Consider the following 13,647-nt stretch of genomic DNA (forward strand, 5'->3'; position numbering starts at 1 on the left):
CAGCCTGGGAGGAGGTCTCCTTTGTTTGCTGCCCTCATTGCTGCGGTAGTAGGACCGTGTCCTAGGACAGAGAGAAAGAACTCAGAGGGATTATCTTATCTTGTTTTGAGATGATACGGTGCTTCTCAGAGTGGAACTATACCTTTTAAATGCCCAGGCAGTCCACGGCTCACTGTCTGTTGCCTTTGTCCACACCACAGCTTGAAGGGGGGCATCAGGGACATGGCTGTGATGGGGGTAACACGGAGGGGCAGTACTAACTCTGCTGGAAACTAAGCAGAATTGGATGGATACTTGTCCTCTGATGAGCAGGCTTAAGGGACTCCTGAGCTGACTCCCTGGTGGGCATTGGCACAACGCCCATGTCACCCTCATGCCTTTGGCTCTTAATACAACATGCTTCCCAGGATTGAATCCTTTCTCCCCAGCTTAATAAAATCGGATATGGCATGGGACCGAAAAAAAAAAAAAAAGACTCCCACAAACAAGTGCCATGGATTCCATTTAGGGTTTCTGGAATCATAGACACCAGAGATCAAAGGGATTCTTTAAAGGCCTTTTCTTACGTCCTGCGGATTAAAACAAAACAGAAAAAAAAAATCAGCAGTGAGTTCTCTCCCCAGATCAAACAAAACCACGAGTAGAATTCCAAGATATAGGTAAAATTTCAAAGCCAAGCTGGTTGGGTTGCTGGAGGAGTTTGATGTTATTTTGTTTTGAAAGATTTTATTTATTTATTTATTTATTTACTTACTTACTTATTTGAGAGCGCGCCCGAGAGAGAGAGAGAGAGAGAGAGAGAGAGAGAGAAAGAGAGAGAGAGTTTATTTATTTGAGAGAGAGAGAGAGAGAGAGAGTGAGCGCGCACAAATGAGTGCGTGAGGGGTAAGGGCAGAGGGGAGAGGGTGAAACAGACTCCTTACTGAGCAGGGAGACTGACTTAGGACTCAATCTCAGCACCCTAGGATCATGACCTGAGCAGTAGGCAGATACTTGACCAACAGAGCCACCCAGGTGCCCCAGAGCTGGGTGTGGGGGGGGGGGTGTGTGTGTGTTAGTTACAGGGGGAAGGAAAGATGTGCTCAATCCCAGACCACCCACCTACCCTTCGCCCCTCATTAAATCTTTGTCTATCATTAAATTAAGTCTGGGGAGGGGCTTAGTCTGTTGAGCATCCAACTCTTGATTTCAGCTTGGGTCATGATCTCAGGGTCGTGAGATGAAGCCCCATATTGGGCTCTTCACTCTGCATTGAGTCTACTTGGGATTCTCTCTCTCTCTCTGCCCCTCCCCCCACTCACACCCTCAATCCATCCATCCATCAATCTTTAAATCAAATCTTTAAAAATAAATTAATTAAGTCTAGGGGAAAATCAGCTCAGGATGAAAAAAAAATTCCTTTAATTGAAAGAGGGGGAAACCAAGGCCAGAAGAACTTAAAAGTCTAATAACCCAGAGTCAGCTGCTAGCAGAACAAAGCCAGAACCCAGCTCCTGAGTGTTCTTTCTGTTCCTTCCAGAACAGATCTGCGTTTGACATAAGCTGGGAAGGAAAGTCAAAGAGGCACAGGGTGAACTTCAGAACAGTTACTAAGAAATGGTGAGAAAACTGGCCTCACCTTCAGCTCGGTGGCTCCTTCTTGGCAAAGAGAGTCGTTGGTACAAGAGGGCATTCTGCAACTCACGCTCCTGTTTCCCACGTCTGTGGCCGGGATGGCTTCCAGAGCTTCCCCTCTTTGCACAGTGAGTGAGTCAGGAAACCAAGGGACAAGGACTCCAGCATGGGCTGTCAGGATGAAAGGAGATTATCTTTTCCATCAAATCGGTATTTACATCTCAAATGGAAACAAGCCCTAAGAGACCACTCCTAGCAACCAAGAACAGTCTAACCATCACCCTGTTACGGTTCTGCAACCGCACTCCAGACCAGCATCCCTCTCTGGCATCTGGACTCCCATGGGCACCAGGAGTGAGATGAAGAGGAAGGGGAGAGGGAAAAAAAAAAAAAAAGGCACAGCAGCTGTTGTCACCAAGAGCGAGGAGAGGGCACATGGAAGGCAGCAAACTGCTGCCTCAAAGGCTCATTGAACAGCAGTTGGCACACAGACACACAAAGGTTCAGAATCCAGAATAATAAAGAGTCATTCTGAATCATCCCACAGTGTTGGCATTAGAGGGAGAATCAGGAGACTCCATTTTATTTTATTTTTATTTTTATTACTTTTTAAAAATTTTATTTATTTGACAGAGAGAGAATGAGAGAGCACAAGCAGGGGGAGCAGCAGGGAGGGAGAGAGGGAGAAGCAGACTCCCCGCTGAGCAGGGAGCCCCATGCGGGACTGGATCCCAGGACCCTCAGTTCATGATCTGAGCCGAAGGCAGGTATTTAGCTGACTGAGCCACTCAGGTGCCCAAGTGCTTACAACTTTAAACCATACCTTTCCCCCAGTTTTTTGTCATCAAAGTTCTAAAAAAGTCTCAGGGCATCCCATAACATTTATTCCTCTCCCACCTGAGAAAAATTGGAAGGCTTCTATGTGTCACACGTATTTATAGGAAGTACTTAACCACCGTTGTGTTTGCGAATGATGATGATATGCATTTGGAACCTCCGACAAGTGCCTGTTGCCTGCCTGCCAAGGACCAAGAACGGCTATTTTATGAGCTGCCATATTGCAAAATGCACCTTTCCAGAAGGAAGCGGAAGTGCGTCTTTCAGCCCCACAGCTTGCGGGAGCTCCCCTGATCCCTGAATGACACCCTCCTCTACTCTTACACTATCTGTCTGCACTCTTTCGCTCGTGACTTGAACTTTTTCCTGGATTGGAACCCCAGGTGTTCTTAGCAGATTCTCGCGCTGGGGTCCAGGGCAGTGCAAGTGGATGAATCTGATCCCAGCTTGGAGAAAATCCCTTTCGATTCAGCATTTGGCTCAACAGCCAAGATCTTACCCAACATTGAAAGTTGTATTATTTTATTTTATTTTTTTATAGAGCAAGTGAATTTCAACTCATGGTCAACATCCTACCAGACTTTTAGTTTTTATTGGAGGGAGCTCCTTCCCATCTCAGGACGGTGGAAGAATTGAAGAATGTAAATACGACGGACCAAGTATCTCCAGGCTTCTGTTCATCTTGGTTGTCACTGATAGGCTTATTCCTTAAATCTGTATGGCCTGGGGAAAGATTCTGCTTTGTGCCAAGGCTCAAGACACTAGTTCCTAGAGTCTGGCCTTTTCAGGTGCACTATAGACCTACTCTTTTATGAAATACTAGGAGGGAATGAGCACAGGTCCTACTAAAAGAAACCACATCCTTTTTTTTTTTTTTTTTTTTTTTTTGGATAGGAAGATATTTGCAAATGACATATCTTTATTTCATTTTTTATTTACTTATTATTAACATATAGTGTATTATTTGTTTCAGGGGTACAGGTCTGTGATTCATCAGTCATACAGAATTCACAGCCCTCAGCATAGCACATACCCTCTCTAATGCCCGTCACCCCACCACCCTGTCCCTCCCACACCCCTCCCCTCCAACAACCCTCGGTTTGTCTCCTGAGAATGAGAGTCTCTTATGGTTTGTCTCTCTCTGTGGTTTCGTCTTGTTTCATTTTTCCCTTTCTTCCCCTATGATCCTCTGCCTTGTTTCTCAAATTCCATATATCAGTGAGATCATATGATAAAAGTTTTCTCTGATTCACTTATTTCGCTTAGCATAATAAACTCTCTAGTTCACCCACATCGTTGCAAATGGCAAGATTTCATTTTCTGATGGCTGCATAATTCCATTGTATGTATATATGTACCACATCTTCTTTATCCATTCATCTGTTGATGGACATTTGGGCTCTTTCCATAGTTTGGCTATTGTGGACATTGCTGCTGTAAACATTGGGGTGCAAGTGTCCTTTCGGATCACTACATTTGTATCTTTGGAGTAAACAGCCAGTAGAGCAATTGCTGGGTCATAGGGTAGCTCTATTTTCAGCCTTTTGAGGAATGTCCACAAAGAAGAATCATGTCCTTCCCATTCAGCTACCGGCCACAAAGAACTTCTAAAGAGCCTGCCTCTCCAGCCTTCCCAACCCCTGAACACCCACCATCATCTCTTCCATCAGTTTAGGCTTTAGGGGAAGAAAAAGGCCAGGAAGAGAGGTTATCTGGAAGCCACTTCTTTAGCCCCCAAGGCAAGAGTTTTCAAAGGCAGCTACTTTCTTGGAATAAGGGAGGGAAAATATAATCAGAAACAAACAAACAAAAACCCAATTCCTGGCATTCTTTCTGATTTCTCTAAAGTAGCATAAGCAAGACACAAATTAATATTCTTTAAACAAAGTTGCCTTGCTACAACTCAGTACAAGAGTAAGCTGGGGCCCACTGAATAAGGCTCTGCCTTAGGGGCCGGGCAGCCCTCAGGAGTCTTATATCTGATAGTAGATCAAACACAAATTCCTGTGGCAGAGCTGACCTGGCAAGAGCTGCCAGAAAGTGAAAGTGAAACTCTGTGGACTCCCAGAGATGGAGAGATTCCCTCCCCGGGGGACCTTCTGGAAGACATGATCCTTGACCAGAGGAGGATCACCTTGGAGAGACGCTGCTATTTCTTCCAGAAGGCAGGGTCTTGGGGCAGGGTGCATTTCAGGCCAGAGACAGAAGAACAAAGCCAGTAGGTAGGAAAGTGTGATTTGGCCAAAGCTCAGGGAGGCCAAAGATCTGAATGGAAGACTCCTTGGGTGGGTGAGGGGCCAGTGTGACCATAACAGGAGCTGGGATGTGTTTCCTTCCTTCCTTCCTTCTTCTTTCCTTCCTTTTAAAGATTTTATTTATTCAACAGAGAGAAAGAGTGCATACAAGCAAAGGGGAGCCACAGAGGAAGAGGGAGAAGCAGGCTCCCCACTGAGCAGGGAGCCCAACATGGGTCTCGATCCCAGGACCCCAAGATTGTGACCTGAGCCAAAGGCAGACATGTTTCTAACAGACTTACTGCAGTCCTAGTTTGGGAAAGAATATTCCCAAAGAACATTGAACATTCCCAATGAACATTTCCAAGAGCGCGTTGACCAACCCACGATGGCAGCGTAAAGACTCCCAACTCCTCCGCCTTATTTTCTGTAGACTGGGGTGTAGATGGGATAGGGCTGCTGCTGGGACAGCAGGGTCTGCCAACACCTGATGAGCTCTGAGCAGAGATGCCTGACACCAACCTCTTAGTGACTCGTGTCTGTCCTCTTTAGAATATGAGGGCTCTTGATACCCTTGGTTCTCACCCTTAAGACTCAGCTAGAGTCTAGAAGGATGGATAAAGGTCCACTTGCCTCCTATTACACAAGGCTGTCATTCTGGTGGAAGAATTTTGCCATGGGCTTGATGGAAGATATTTAGATCTTGGCGCTTTCTTTGGAATACACCCATGAGTCTATTTGTCAAGTCCTCTGTCTTTGAAGCGGTGGAGTGTTTTCCAAGTTTTATCAGGAAAAGAAGAGAAAGAAAAATGACTAGTTTTGCATTGATTAAAATGGTATTATCAGAAGTAAAAAGGTGATGATGATTTTAGTTGCTGTGATCTTTCCGTCATTCCTACATTCATAAATTCAACACATCCCTTAAGCTCCTGTGTAGTGGAAATCTGTTGATTTTCTGCCTAGCATGTAGTCTCCCCTTCCTTCTTTCTTCTCAACAGAATTCTAATTATCTTTGGTGACCTCAACCCCCACACCAATACATTTGATTTGGTGGAACTTGTTCCAGCCTTGACTCCAGAGGCAAACACATGACTCAGGCCAGGGCAGAGATCATACCCTAGCAAATGGGTCAGGGATGGTCATATGATGCAATCAGAGTCCATGTACCTGGATCTCTTAACTGCTACAGAGAGAATATGAAGAAATAACCCTTTATCCTTCCAAAATTGAAACTGAAGTCATAAGCCTGGAGACATTAACACCACAAGAGAAGACTCGAGAGTTAAAAAAATAGAGAGAGCAAGACAGAGTCCTAAAAATCAGTTTGGATCCCTTGATACAACCTTGCCTGAACTCCTGGACCTCACAGTTCCATAACCTTGTTTTGTTCCAGCCAGTGTGGGTTACATTTAGGCGGTTGCATTTGAAGAATTCTGATTTATTTATATATTTATTCATTTATTATTTTTTTTTCTATTTTTTGTGTTTGAACGAATCTTAATGGAAACAACCTAGAATCCCGATCTGGTGCCATAGGGTCTCACTACGAACACAGCCCTAAAAATTATAACCCTAAATAAGAATAAAGCACAGCCCAGTCGCAGCCTTTGCTGGGACATGATAACTCATTGCATCCACTTGGGAAAAAGAAGACCGTTCCCTGGCCCATCCAGACTGAGTTCCTCAAGAGTGTTTTTCTGTTGTTGTTGTTATTTTTAAACTACAACGTCACAACAGGTTGACAGATTTCAGACAGGAAAGTCATAGGGTCACCATTGCGTGGGGCACTTTGTTGATTTTCTGTCCTTGCTCAATAGTTTTTCTCTTTTGCCAGAGGGCCAAGGTGTCCTGAGCAAACCATCTGTTTTGGTTTTTCCATTACCTACCAGTGTGTCCTTGGACAAAATATTTCATCTCTGTTTTGCCTAAATGTCCTCAACTCTGAAATGGGGTGGGGAGACATAATATTCCTGCCTACCTTCAAAGATTTCTCTGAAGTGAAAATTATATGTCTATATCTGCAAACATGATTTAAAAATTGTAAAGCGCAATAAAAACAAAAAGGTGAAAATGTATACTTACATAGTCCAGGCAAAACTTGTTTTTATTTTGAATTGGCTGAACGACCTTAGACACTTTGGGATGTCAGCAAATGTTTAACAGGGTCTCTCAGGGAAGAAAACTACCCTGATTTACAGCATTGACAGATGCCCGCAGTGTAAACACTCCCACAGTGGTCAGTTTTCATCCACCAATCAGCTTGCAAAATTCCAGAGTCTCAGCTCCCTTGTGTGGACCTGTACCAGCACGACATTGTTCGGGAATATTGGTCAACCTTAGCCTCATCTGCCTCGGTTTCATTTATACTAAGACTTGTTTGCATAAATGCATACTGAAGTACATTTCATCTTCATGATGGCACGATCTCATTATTTTATATTTATCAGTTAGATGAATCTTGCATAAACTTACAATGGTACGGCTTTTCCTGAAAGGTGCATTGTGAGAGACGCCTGGGTGGCTCAGTGGGTTGAGCCTCTGCTTTCGGCTCAGGTCATGTTCTCAGGGTCCTGGGATTAAGCCCCACATCAGGCTCTCTGTTCAGTGGGGAGCCTGCTTCCCTTCCTCTCTCTCTGCCTGCCTTTCTGCCTACTTGTGATCTCTGTCAGATAAACAAATAAAATCTTTAAAAAAAAAAAAAGAAAGTTGCATTGTGGTGATCTACAACTGTAATGACATTTTTGTCTTAGCTATGGCATGCCTACGAGGGCCCTTCACATTTAAGGCTCATCAATCCTTAACTGCATTAATTTCTAATTCTATAATATTTTGACCACTCCTGTGCAAGGAATTTTTCTGGTTGCACTTTTGGGTAAACATTATACATATCACTATGTTGTATGGATATATAAATATAAATATTTTATTTATTTACTTTAAAACATTGCTTTTTGAGATTTTATTTATTTGGCAGAGTAGAAGCAGGAGGAGCAGCAGGCAGAGGGAGAAGAAGAAGCAGGAAGAGGGAGAGGGAGAAGGAGACTCCCCTCAGAGCAGAGAGCCCGAGGTGGGGCTCGATCCCAGGACCCTGAGGTCATGACCTGAGCTGAAGGCAGAGGCTTAACTGACTGAGCCATCCAGGCACCCGAAATACAACTATTTTAAACAGACAATCACTTCCTGAGTTTGTATAAGGATGTCCTTCAGACCGCTGATTTAGGATTAAATTCAGTAGAACCACATTCAGTAGATCTGAGTCTCCCGCACTTACTTTATGTCTTTTTGTGAATTCCTTGAAAAACAAACAAAATGCCCCCATGAAGCAACTGTGAGGCATGTTTTCGAAGCTACCACCTCGTCTCCCGTCTTCACTACCCAAAAAACCTTGGTGACGAAAATGACATCAGGAAAGCATTGACTTTCCTGTGGAGCAGCAGAATTCTAAATTGACCATGATTAGATCATTCATTTTCTCAAGAACACGTGGGCTTTCCCGGGGCTCTCTCGCTTATGATAAGTAATCTCTGCAAGCTTCAAGCTTCTAGAAGTGCCAAAGGCTTCCCGTGAACGCATCTGACCAATGAACAGGGCGGAAACACTAAAATGAAAAGCGATGACATCAAGGGAACCAGTCCCGCCCAGGAGGGTCCTTTGCAGCCTGTGCAGCTGACCCTGACCTTGTGCGGTTACGTCATTTCCCGGAGTGGGGGTGCTGAGCTAGCTTGTTGGTTTCGTAAAAACAAAATGTGTCAACTGATATTTGTGAAATGACATTCTGCACACGGTTATTCATCGGAATTGTTTGTAATCGTACAGGTCTGCAAATCATGTCAAAGTCCACAAACGATGAGCTAAACTATGGTACATTCATGCAGTGGAAAACAATGACCCCATCAGTAGAAAAGAAAGAAGGAAGTGTTGGCAGTCTGATATGGAAAGCTTTCCTCGTAAGTGCACAGCCTGGACTTCAGAATATTACCCTGCGTCTAAACAATAAAAATAAATAGGCAAACACAGAGAGTGGTAGTAGAGGTTACTTCTAGAGAGGGAAGGAGAGAGCCTGGGCCCAGGAATGGGAAGGATGCTCTTTACCATATGCTTTTTATGTTGTTTGTGTTTTCTAAGACTGTATGTGTCACCCATTGCAACACACACACACACACACACTCACACTCACACACACACATTCCCTCCCTCCCTGCACACTTTTATTTATTTTTTAGGATATTGGAGCTTTCAGAGAAAGAAAAATACGCTATGATTTCACTCATATGTGGGATTTAAAAAACAAAACAGATGGGACACCTGGGTGGCTCAGTGGGTTAAGCCGCTGCCTTAGGCTCAGGTCATAATCCCGGGGTCCTGGGATCGAGTCCCACATCGGGTTCCTTGCTCGGTGGGGAGCCTGCTTCTCTCTCTGCCTCTGCCTGCAACTCTGCCTGCTTGTGCTCTGTCTCTCTCTCTATCTGACAAATAAATACATAAATAAAATCTTAAAAAAAAAACAAAAAACAAAACAGATGAACACAGGGGAAGGGAAGGAAAGATAAGATAAAGCAGAGAGGGAGGCAAACAAAACAGAAGAGACTCTTACCTCTTGGGAACAAACTGAAGGGTGCTGGAGGGGAGGTGGGTGGGGGGATTCGGTAATTGGGTGATGGGCGTTAAGGAGGTCATGATGTAATGATGTTATAGGCAATAGACGAATCACTATACTCCTGAAACTAATATTCCACTATATGTGAACTAGATTGCATTTTAATTAAATCTTGAACAAAAGAAAAAAAAAGGTATTGTACCTTTCCTTGGGGAGCACCCATGAGTCTATCTGTAAAGTTCTTTGTCTTTGAAGTGATGGGGTTTTTTTGTTTTGTTTTTTTTTAATTCAAGAAGAGGAGCACCTGGCTGGCTTAGTCAGTAGAATATCTGACTCTTGACCTTGGGGTTGTGAGTTTTAGCCCTAGTTTGGGTCCTGAGATTATTTAAAAATAAAATCTTTTAAAAAATTCAAGTACAAAAATAAATACTAATAAAAATAATTTAAAATTTTTAAAAATCAGTATAATTAACATACAGTTCACGTACTGCATGGAGCACTGGGTGTGATGCCAAAACAATGAACACTGTTATGCTGTAAATAAGCAAATAAAAATAAATAAATAAATTAAAAAAAAAAACATACAGTTCAGTATATATAGCTCAAATATAACTAACAAACATGGTTTCTGATGTATAATACAATGATTCAACCATTCTATACATTGCTCAGTGCTCATCATGGTGAGTGTAACTTTTTTTTAAAACCCGCTCCTTGGGGTGTCTGGGTGGCTCAGTGGGTTAAGCCTCTGCTTTTGGCTTGGGTCATGATCTCAGGGTCCTGGGATCGAGCCCCGCATCGGGCTTTCTGCTCAGCAGGGAGCCTGTTTCCCCTTCCCCCCCCAACCCCCTCCTGCCTCTCTGCCTGCTTGTGATCTCTGTCTGTCAAATAAATAAATAAAATCTTTAAAAAAATAAAAAATAAAATAAAACCCACTCCTTCATTGTCCTTTCCCCAGAAATAATCTCTCCACTGTCTGCCATAAATATACTCTTTTTTGCTTGTTTTAAGTTTTTACTTAAATTCTAGTTAGTTGACATACTGGTTTCAGGAGAATTCATCACTTTCATACAAGACCCAGTGCTCATCACGAGTGTCCTCCTTAACGTGCATTCCTCATCTAGCCCGTCCCCCACCCACCTCCTTCCACCAACCCTCAGTTTGTTCTCTACAGTCAAGAGTCTCTTTTGGTTGGCCTCCCTCTCTTTTTCTGTTTTTCTCCCTTCCCCTATGTTCATCTGTTCTGTTTCATGATAAGGATGCTCTTATTCCCTTTCCCCTCTTTCATGATGGGGCATTTTGTAAGTTTCACCAGTAGAAATAATTGGAATTATGGAAAAACGGACATAATATCTATCATTTTAACCATCACAAATGTACAATTCAGTGACACCAGGTACACCCTTCACAATGTTGTATACCCATCACCACGATCTACACCCAAATCACTTTCAGGACCCCCAACTCTATACCCACAAAACACTAACTTCCCCTCCCCATCCTCCCATCCCCCTGGGAGTCTCCAGTCCACTTTCTGTCTCTATGAATTGGCCTAGTCTAGGTACCTTATGTAATAGTGGAATCATACAGTATTTGTTTTTTCTATGTCTGGCTTCTCTCACTATCCCATATCCCCTTTTAATTAAAAAATATATATATTTATGTATTATTTTCTCCTATACACTTTTTAAAGGACACCTCTACAAACTGGATCCTTAAAATGGCGACGTCCTTCGTGTTGTTAGAAACACAGAGAACAGACCTTCTGAAATAGGTGGACATGCCTGGGACAAGGTAGCACGGGTTTCTGATGTTTCCTGGAACCCCCTTTGTAACTTTTAAAAGGTTAACGCTCTCTCCGCCCCCAAAGTGAACTGAAATGGCCACTACTGCCCATGCTCTTAGGCCCACCTAAGATGAGGTTCTTTAACTGGGGCTTCCAGGGACCTTGGTGAGGTGGGGGTCCAGAAGCCTTTTCTGAAAATGTACGCTAATTTGTGGTGTGCTGGCCTTGAACTTGAGCATTCCCAAGTGCTCTGTGAGGTCAGTGAGAAAAAAAAACGCTGAAGCCCCATTGCTAAATGGAATCACTAATGCCGTCCCCTCCCATGAAACACACCTAAAAGCTATTCCTCCATCAGCTGGTTTGTCTAAGGACATGATTGATGAAGCCACACCGAAAGATAGCCACTGACATGGGCCCGGTGGAAGAAGTCTCTAGCTTTTATAAAAACATGATCCTTGGGGTGCCTGGGTGCCTCAGTGGTTTAAAGCCTCTGCCTTCGGCTCAGGTCATGATCCCAGAGTCCTGGGATCGAGCCCCGCATCAGGCTCTCTGCTACTTGTGATCTCTGTCAAATAAATAAATAAAAATTAAAAAAAATAAAAATAAAAACATGATTCTCAGAATTTCCATACTTAATATAAAATGACACCTGTCATTTGGTGACCCAGGGAAAGGATCATAGATAGCATCAGAGTACACGAATGCCCCTACAGGGCTCCCATCTTACTGGTTAAGATTTTAGCCAATTTTTTTAAGACCGAAAAATAAAAATAAAGAAAAAAGAAAAGAGGAAGGATCCTTTTCAGGTATTTCTAACTGCTTCAGTGAAATTGGATAAAAGTGGCTGGGTGTTTGCTTTTCTGTAAGGTTGCAAAATTCCTTTCTAGGGAGCTAACTCTCGAGCTGACTCCTGAAGACCAAGAAAGACAATGGGGACACGGGCTTGCCAGGCAGAGGGGACAGGCCGTGCAGGAGCTGCAGCTCCAGATGTGATGGGAGGTCCTGAGCGCTGAGGTGATCCATGGCCCAACAGCCAGCCCTGCCTTTCACGGACTGCTCACACCCGGCTCCTTCCTTCCCCTCTCCCACACTTCAGTCCTTACCTCTTCATATCCCATATTCATCTTTCAGCAACCAGCACGATTCTAGCAGCCCTCAATGTTCCCTTTCTTCCTACAAAATCCATTTGGGCCTTTGATGGCTTCACTGCCTTGCCATCTATGCAAATACCTCATCGAGCCAAGAGCTTGGAGCTCCTGGAGGAGAAGCATGTCTCTCCTTCCTGAACGGTTGTGGGCGACAGACAACAGGGCCAGTCTCAGAGAGAAGGGTGGGTAGGACGCCCAGGATGGCCAGACACGAGAGTGTCTGAGGCTCAGCTTCGTAAGGATCCTCAAATTGAGATTTGGCCATGATTTGCCACACAGTGTGTGTTAAATGTACTATCTATTAAACACTTATACCACATATATAAAACATTTACCATCTTTTTTCTTTTATAATACACTAGGAAATACAGAAATTGGATGTGGTCCAGATTGCTCTTACCCAGGAAGACCTAAGAATAAAGAGAATGAGTTCTAAAGGAAGTTGCTTGGGGTCAAATCCTAGGTTCGTATCTTGGTCAGATAAATTTGGTAAGTTTCTTTTATTTTTAAATTTTTTTAAGATTTTATTTATTTATTTGACAGACAGAGATCACAAGTAGGCAGAGAGGCAGGCAGAGAGAGGGGGAAGCAGGCTCCCCTCCGAGCACAGAGCCTGATGTGGGGCTCGATCCCAGAACCCTGAGATTATGACCTGAGCCGAAGGCAGAGGCCCAGCCCACTGAGCCACCCAGGTGCCCCAAATTTGGTTAGTTTCTAAACCGTGCTTAACAGTTCTAAATATGGGGACCAATTGGTGTTCCAGATGGATTATAGTAGAGCCTTACCCATACCTAAAGCATGAGATTTGGGCAAAATATTGAACTTTCAGTTGACCCTGGGATGTGGTCAATTTACTTTGCACACAGAATGGACCTGGCTCGGGGCACTTGGGTGGCTCAGTGGGTTAAAGCCTCTGCCTTCTGCTCAGGTCATGATCTCAGGGTCCTGGGATCGAGCCCCGCATTGGGCTCTCTGCTCAGCGGGAGCCTGCATCCTCCTCTCTCTCTGCCTGCCTCTCTGCCTACTTATGATCTCTGTCTGTCAAATAAATAAATAAAATCTTAAAAAAAAAAAAAAAAAGAAAGAAAAAGAATGGACCTGGCTCTCTGGGAGCAAGAGGGCAGACTGGTAGAATGACCCCCACAGATATCCTCGTCCTGGCCCCCAGAACCTACGGATATATGATCTCACATGCCAATAGACTTTAGACTTTACAGATGGAAGCGTATAGCGTAGAGACAGAGATGATTTCTAGTTGCTTGAATCCTTCCAAGAAGCAAAGAAAAGCAAAGGAAAAGTTGGAGTGCAGACATACAGGACTCGGCCTGCCATCGCTGGCTTGAAGACAGACAAGGGGGTCCCAAGCCAGGAATGCAGGCAGTCTCCAGAAGCTAGGGAAGAACGCCCAATAAAACAGACAGGACAGAGAAC

This window comes from Meles meles, chromosome 3 (genome assembly GCF_922984935.1).
Source record: "Meles meles chromosome 3, mMelMel3.1 paternal haplotype, whole genome shotgun sequence".
In the NCBI taxonomy this organism is placed as follows: domain Eukaryota; kingdom Metazoa; phylum Chordata; class Mammalia; order Carnivora; family Mustelidae; genus Meles; species Meles meles.